Below are 8,198 nucleotides of genomic sequence, written 5' to 3'. Positions count from 1 at the left end.
AAAAGAAAAAAAAGAAAAGAAAAAATTGTTTAAAGAAAAAAGAGAATTTAAAATTAAAAAAAAAAATTTAATGACTCCAAGTGTCTGGTATGCCAAGGTGCCTATCCCTAGTTAGGAAAGACTGGAGCAGTGTCAAAATCAGAATGAAAGATTGAAAGTTCCATTTTGGACATAGCTAAGTTAGAGATATCTGAGCTCAGAAGAGAGGCATGAAATGAAAATATATACCTGAAAGTCATCAACATATTAAAAGTATCTGAGAAAGGAAACCGAGATCTGCGCAGGGCTTCCCTTTGCCCATTCGTCTCCCCTCACCCTTTAAACCTAAACTCGAGCCTGCTGCTCACCGACCTAGCATTGTTCTCGCCATGACTCTCAGCAATGCTGACGTGCAAAAGCAGATAAAGCACATGATAGCTTTCATTGAACAAGAAGCCAATGAGAAAGCAGAAGAAATAGATGCAAAGGCAGAAGAAGAGTTCAACATAGAGAAAGGTCGGCTTGTGCAAACCCAAAGACTAAAGATTATGGAATATTATGAGAAGAAAGAGAAACAGATTGAGCAGCAGAAGAAAATTCAGATGTCCAGTTCGATGAATTAAGCGAGACTCAAAGTCCTCAGAGCGAGAGATGACCTTATCACAGACCTACTAAATGAAGCAAAACAGAGACTCAGCAAGGTGGTAAAAGGTACAACCAGGTACCAAGTGCTGCTGGATGGACTGGTTCTCCAGGGTTTGTACCAGTTGCTGGAGCCCTGAATGATTGTTCATTGCAGGAAACAAGATTTCCCTCTGGTGAAGGCTGCAGTGCAGAAGGCAATCCCTATGTACAAAATTGCCACCAAAAACGATGTTGATGTCCAAATTTACCAGGAGTCCTACCTGCCTGAAGACATAGCTGGTGGAGTTGAGATCTATAATGGGGATTGTAAAATAAAGGTTTCCAACACCCTGGAAAGCCGGCTGGATCTCATAGCCCAGCAGATGATTCCAGAAGTCCGGGGAGCTTTGTTTGGTGCAAATGCCAACAGGAAGTTTTTGGACTAAGCCTTCAGGAGGTGGAGCTCATCCTCAGCTCTCCTGCTGTGATGTGGAAGCTTCTGATATTTGAAGAAACACGAATGTCTCTGTAGCTTCCTCTTTACTGCCCCAGTATTGCTCTGTATTTATCAGTGATGCCTCTCCTGTCACTCATGCCTTGCCTAATTGTTCACAGTGGTGGAAAGCTTCATGTAATATGATCAGGACCCACCTCCAGTTCATCTGAAAGTAACACAGTGTCCAGTTGGTTCTCCAGCACTAGGGGAAGGGGCAGATAGTGGTCGCATGGGCTTCCTGGGTCTCCACTCTCCGTCTGGCCTAGAGGTGATGTGTTTGGTGTTTGGCCCTGCAGTCCCCACTCTTGAGGCTTAAGGTGCGTGTGGCGCACCACTCCTTCCAGCAGTAGTCGCTTGACTGTTACCTGTTTAGGCCTAGAAGTTTTCCCTCATCTGTAAATGTGATTTAAAATCTAAGCCATGAATATGATTTATTTATTAAAAGAGTTACATGGGGAAAAAAAAAAAAAAAAAAAAAACAGTATCTGAGGCTGGGAGTAGCTATGATCATCTGGCCCTAAGGAGATGTAAAGATGCCAGATTCTGTATTAAGTTGATCAAAAGATCCTCAAATATGCAGCAGATATTCCTTATCACTTTATGGACAACTAGATTCGTCTTAAGTTTTTTCTCTTGGTCAAAAATGAATCGCAGCTGGGTGTGGTAGCTCACACCTGTAATCCCAGCACCTTAGGAGGCCAAGGCAGGCAGATCATTTGAACTCAGAAATTCAAGACCAGCCTGGGCAACATGGTGAAGCCCTCTTTCTATTAAAAAAAAAAAAATTATCTGGGCATGGTGGCACATGCCTGTAATCCCAGCTACTTGGGAAGCTGAGATGGGAGGATGGCTTGAGCCTAGGAGGTGAAGGTTGCAGTGAGCCAAGATGGTGCCACTGCACTCCAGCCTGGGCAACAGAGAGTCAGACCCTGTCTCAAAAAACAATAATAATAATTTAAAATTAAACAAAAAAAAAAGTGAATCCCTGGCCAGGCAAAGTGGCTCATGCCTGTAATCCCAGCACTTTGGGAGGCCGAGGTGGGTGGATCACCTGAGGTTGGGAGTTCGAGACCAGCCTGACCAACATGGAGAAACCCCATCTCTACTAAAAATACAAAATTAGCCAGGCACAGTGGTGCATGCCTGTAATCCCAGCTACTCGGGAGGCTGAGACAGGAGAATCCCTTGAACCCGGGAGGCAGAGGTTGCAGTGAGCTGAGATCCTACCATTGCACTCTAGCCTGGGCAACAAGAGCATAACTCTGTTTCAAAAAAAAGAAAAAAAAAAAGTGAATCCCTACATTCCAGTGTGGCCCTTAGACCTTTCAAACAGGGTTTCTGCCCAGCCCCACCTCTGAGCAGATCCCTGCTCTGGAGTGACGTCTACAACATTTTCTAAGAAATGATGCTTGGAACCAGCTGGGGCCAGCAGGGCTTCCCAGTGGGACACCTCAAGTCTGAATGAAGATCCATGTGAGCCACAATTTCTATTTTTTTTCTTCAGAAGAAGAAAGCACAGTCGGCTGGACACTGTGGCTCATGCCCGTAATCCTAGCACTTTGGGAGGTCGAGGTGGGCGAACTGCCTGAGCTTAGGCATTCAAGACCAGCCTGGGCAACACAGCAAAACCCCGTCCCTACTAAAAATACAAAAATTAGTAGGACATGGTAGCCCATGCCCGTAGTCCCAGCTACTTGGGAGGCTGAGATGAGAGAATCACTTGAACCTGGGAGCCGGAGGTTGCAGTGAGCCGAGTTCATGCCACTGCACTCCAGCCTGGGTGACAGAGTGAGACCCTGTCTCAAATAAATAAATAAATAAATAAATAAATAAATAAATAAATAAAGTAGAAGAAGAAAGCACAGGATTTTTCTCTTGGAGCATAGAAGGTCTTTCTAGGTATGACACAACACATAACCCATGAAAGGAAAGGTCAAGATTTTGACAATATAAAATAAAAATTCCACATTACAAAACCTACCATAAGCAAAATGCAAAAGACAGAAAATCAAACTGGAAAAAAATTAAAACTCTTATTAGTGACAAGTTTATCTTTTTGAAAGAAAAACTTCAGCCAAATTAAATTTAAAAGAGTGTAATTGAGCAATGAATGATTCATGAATCAGGCAGTCTCTAGAATCAAGCAGATTCAGAGAGATTCCAGGGGTTCCTCATGGTCAGAACAAATTTATAGACAAAAAAAGTAAAGTAATATACAAAAATCAGAAGTGAGGTACAGAGACAGCTGGATGGGTTACAGGTTGACCTTTGCCTTATTTGAACACAGTTTGAACACTCAGCAGTCTATGAGTGGTTGAAGTATGGCTGCTGGGATTGGCCAAGACTCAGCTATCATTACAGATGCATAGTCTTAAATTAGGTTTTCAATCTTGTGTGCCTATTAAGCTATGTTACCATTTGTCAATGATGATTCAAATATAGAAGTATGGAATCTTTCTCAGGCCATATTTAGTTTGCTTTAACAATCTAAAAACTAAGACTGAGGTGTCGGAGAAACCAAGAGAAGAAAGTGTCAAAGACGATGAGAACAATCAAATGCATCCCATTCTGCTGACAGATCGAGAAGAAAGAGACTGAAAAGGGCCCCTTAGATATATTTATGTGGAGGTCATAAGGTGCCTTCGCCATTTTAATAGATTGGTGGTGGTCAAAATGCAAGGAAATGGGAATAGCGTGTGCAGGACATTCTTTCGAGATACTCTCTGTTAAACAGAGCAGAGAAACACTGGTAGTGAAGCATATTGGGTTAGGTCTAGAAAGAAGCTTGCATTTGTTTTGTGTTGATTTGCCTCATTTTGACTTTTAATGATAGAATCTTGATGGGATTTTCAAATTGAGCAGGATAGGTTGAAAATGTCAGAAACAGTGTGGCTAATACTGTCTTTGTCCTCTAATAGCCATTCTCTCATCTTCTATGGTAGTAGAGTCTGAATTTCAGCAGAGTAAATTACCTCCTGGAACAAAAATGACATTTCTTCACTTCCCTTGCAGTAGAATAATGTGTCCAAGTTCTAGCCATGGAAATAAAGGCAGAAATGTCTTGTGCAACTTCTAGGAAGTGTCCTTAAAGGAAAGGGCTCTCTTTTTCCTGCTGGCAAGAGTGTAGATATGATGGCTGGAGCATGAGCCACAAGGTGGAAGCCACATTTTGGGGATGGTGGAAGCCACATTTTGGGGATGGTGCGCAAGATTAAAGCAGCCTGGTTTCCTGCTGATCACAGTGTTGTCATGCAAGACCTTCATGGGCTGTGTCTATGTGAGGGAGGAATAAATGTTGAACTCCTTTAAAGCTGCTGTTATTTTCAGTTTTTTGTCACTGATGACATAATATTAACTAGAAGAGGGCCAGGCGAGGTGTCTCACGCCTGTAGTCTCAGCACTTTGGGAGGTCGAGGCAGGTAGATCACCTGAGGTCAGGAGTTTGAGACCAGCTTGACCAACATGGTGAAACCCCATCTGTACTACAAATACAAAAATCAGCCAGGTGTAGTGGTGCACACCTGTAGTCCCAGCTTCTCAGAAGGCTGAGGCAGGAGAATCGCTTGAGCCTGGGAGGTGGAGGTTGCAGTGAGCCAAGATTGTGACACTGTACTCCATCCAGCCTGGGTGACAGAGCGAGACTCCGTCTCAAAAAAAAAGAAAAAAATATCAACTAGGAGGGGGAATAACTAACATAATCAGATCCCTGAGAGATAGAAGAATGTAAAAGTATCAGCCCTTTGTAAGAGGGATGCTTCATCAACTGGGACCTGGTCTCAACTACTTGCCAGCTGTGTGATCTTAGGCAAGCTATATAACTTCTCTGCACCTGTATTTCATCATCTGTAAAATATTAGGATATAAGAAAAGGGGAAAGGGAGAGGATGGCTACAGATGCAAGCAGGGTTTTAATTTGTTGTAACAAAGACAAGGGAATGTCTGTCTGGATGGCTTCTAAATTATCTGTAAAATAGAAGGCAAAATCAATAAGTGAAAGTGGGTGGTGTGAGGGCAGAGGATGCAGAGAATATGAAAAGATCTACAAAGTTATGAGAAAGTTATTGTAGAAAAAGAGCAAGCTGACTAGAGAAACATGGAAAAATTACCAGGCAGCACTGAGGGACCATGTGAGTCTGGGGATCATGAATTTATCATTATATCACTTTTTCTAGCTATAGAATTTACTGTAACAATTTCAGCTACTCTGGTTCAGAAGAAGAAAATAAAAGTGATTGGGATCATTTGAGACTGGAGTTCAGCCAGATGAAAATGACAGAGGAGAGGGGAACGCAGGAGCTGAGCGTATCTGCGAAGGAATTACTATAATGTTAGATTACAAAGTATTATTTTAAATGGACAGGAAGCCAGGAGCAGGTGGGTAAACAGAGAGAAAAGGAAGATAGATTGGATGCATTGATGAAGTCAGAGAGCTATTGCATTGGGGGGGTGCCCATCCACCACACCACTCATGCACTCGTGTGCACACAAATGTGCATGCACAATCACATATATTGGTTTCCTAGTTTAATTTCTGTTTGGAAGCTGAAAAATATCCCCCCAAGGATTAGCTTCTTCATAGAATAGAGATGGTAAAATAAAATGTATAACTGTCTAGTTTTCAGGACTAGATTTCACCCTTGTTCAGCCCACGCAAGAACAGGGCTGAGACACTTCCTTCCACATTACACTCCCCTTCCTGTGTGTCAAAGATCTGACTGCTTCAGTGGAGCTTACAAGTATCCTGAGTCATTTTAAGTGAATTTCCACATGAGACAGTGTGGTTGGAGTGTGGCAAGATCTCAGGACACAGAGAGGTGACCTTCATCCTATGTAAGATGTAGGCAGCTGTGGATGAAGAGCCTTCTCCCAGGAATGACTGGAAGATCATCTGTCAACACTGGTGACATTGGGTGCTCATGTGACTGTTGACAGGACGTCTGCAGGGGACAGCTTCTGTGCTGCTTCCTCATGCTGACTGATGGGGGGAGGCAAGTATGTTATTCTTGCCCCATCCTCTCCTGAGCTGGAGGCTCCTGTAGGGCAGGGCCTTTCCTACTAACAGGTATATCCCCAGCTTCTTGGTCTGAGCCTGACACAGAACAGTGTGTGTGTTGGCAGGGGTGGGTGGGAATAAATGGATGATTCCCTGACAATAGATAGAGCTAAGTTATTGTCATTAAGTAAATATTCCCTACATCTTCCACAGGGCAGGGTGGTGAGGGGCAGTCTTCCTCACTGTAACCATAGATTTCCTCTCTCCTGACAATGGACAGTGTGGATAAGGCATGGAAGACTGGGGAAGTTATCAGCTAGACCTCATTAAATCAATGATAGTCAATACAGATGTAGCATCTACTATGTGTAAGGCTGTAGATACTGTATAGTTGGTGATGAAATACAAGATGCAACTTTAAAAGTTTGCCTCAGATACTAAAAGTCTTCCTCTGTCCTATCTGTTGATCTAAGTACTATCTCATTGTATCTTCACAACCTTGTATTATCTCTTATCTCCGTGTCACACAGAAAGAAATTGAAGCTCAAAAACTGATATGCTTTGTCCAGGTCACACAACTAATAAGTGGCAGAACAAGGATTCTAATCCAGATAGCTTGAGTTTAAATTGCAGCCCCTTGGCTGGGCGCGGTGTCTCATGCCTGTAATCCCAGCATTTTGGGAGGCCGAGGCAGGTGGATCACCTGAGATCAGGAGTTTGAGACAAACCTGGCTAACACAGTGAAACTCCGTCTCTACTAAAAATACAAAAAATTAGCCAGGCGTGGTGGTGGACGCCTGTAATCCCAGCTACTCGGGAGGCTGAGGCAGGAGAATGGTGTGAACCCAGGAGGCGGAGCTTGCAGTGAGCCGAGATCGCACCACTGCACTCCAGCCTGGGCGACAGAGTGAGACTCCATCTCGAAAAATAAATAAATAAATAAATAAATAAATAAATAAATTGCAGCCCCTACTATTGGGGGTTCTACATACACTGCATTGGAATTGCCTGACAAGAGAAAATTTATTCCGGATTTCGGCTCTTAAATGTATAGATTACCAGCTTTCCAGTAATCCCTAAAATTTTCAGAAGAGGGAGACCTTTCCCCATCAGTGCTAGACTGCTGTCTGGAATTTCTAATTCCATTTGCAGTTTCATAGACAGCTCAAGAATTGGCTGGCCACTTGTACAGATTATTTGTACAGGTTTCCTGACACAACAAAATGTAGATACCCTAAGCGAATGCCTGCTTAAATTACCCCAAATTAACTAGGAAGTTCTCTGTCCCAACCAGGCAGCAGTTTTTTCCCTCTGCCAGTCACTCTCCAAGCCAGGCACTCAGTTCACCACAGAGGCAGGGCCTGTATAAGCTTTAGATCTTTAAATACCTTTCCCTCCCCAAGTTCTAGTCATTATCCAATAGCCTAGAAGCCTCCACAATAGGTTTCAGAAGTTCTAAAACGTTGTCTCACCTTTCCCACTACCAGCCCTGCAGAAAACTTTGTTCACAATGAATTTTTCCACCTCCTGGACCTCAACCATCACCACTATCCAAGGGCTTACAGAGTGTCTGAGCAACAGGTATGGAATCCTATCATTTCATACCAGGAACCACTTTTCAGCAAAAGAGGTGTAAAGTGGGCATATGACTATTGTATCCACTGGTCACATTACAGCAGACCACTTAGAAACTGCCAGCCTAACACAGTGATAGAATCAGCTGGTAGATGCACAGCTAAAGCACAAACATGGAAGTAATTCCTAGAGAGGAGGAGGTGCCATCTTCTAGCATGCAGTATACACTTTGAACCAACAACCTGGTGTTCTGTTCCCAAAAGGTAAAACATAAGGGTTCAGAACCAAAGAGAGAAAGCAGGTATGGCCCTGTTCGCCATCATTCCCAGTAATCTAAGTGGGAAATTTGTGATTTCTGCCCCACAACTCTAGGCTCTGCTGCTTTAGAGGCTCTGATTCCCATTGGGGAAATGTGTCCAGCAGGGGAATGGGGTATGGTTGTTGCCTAGGAACTCTGGGTTCCTGCGTGCAGAGGCCAGCAGGCAAGAAGAGGCATGATCATGGTGGCTGTAGAGTTGATCCTGATTTGAC

At 43.4% G+C, this 8,198-nt stretch overlaps 1 pseudogene across 1 annotated transcript; it reads left to right on the top strand.

Annotated features, from left to right (window-relative positions):
* The first annotated feature begins 276 nt into the window (after positions 1-276).
* Positions 277-1,559, top strand: LOC108543252 (V-type proton ATPase subunit E 1-like; annotated as a pseudogene). Its single transcript, XR_001889524.1, has one exon. The product of XR_001889524.1 is annotated as a V-type proton ATPase subunit E 1-like (transcript).
* The last annotated feature ends 6,639 nt before the right edge of the window (positions 1,560-8,198 follow it).

Source organism: Rhinopithecus bieti, unplaced genomic scaffold (assembly GCF_001698545.2).
Source record: "Rhinopithecus bieti isolate Rb0 unplaced genomic scaffold, ASM169854v2 scaffold_24049, whole genome shotgun sequence".
Classification (NCBI taxonomy): domain Eukaryota; kingdom Metazoa; phylum Chordata; class Mammalia; order Primates; family Cercopithecidae; genus Rhinopithecus; species Rhinopithecus bieti.
The sequence above is the reverse complement of the archived record's forward strand: the minus strand, read 5'-3'. Positions and strand labels throughout refer to the sequence as shown.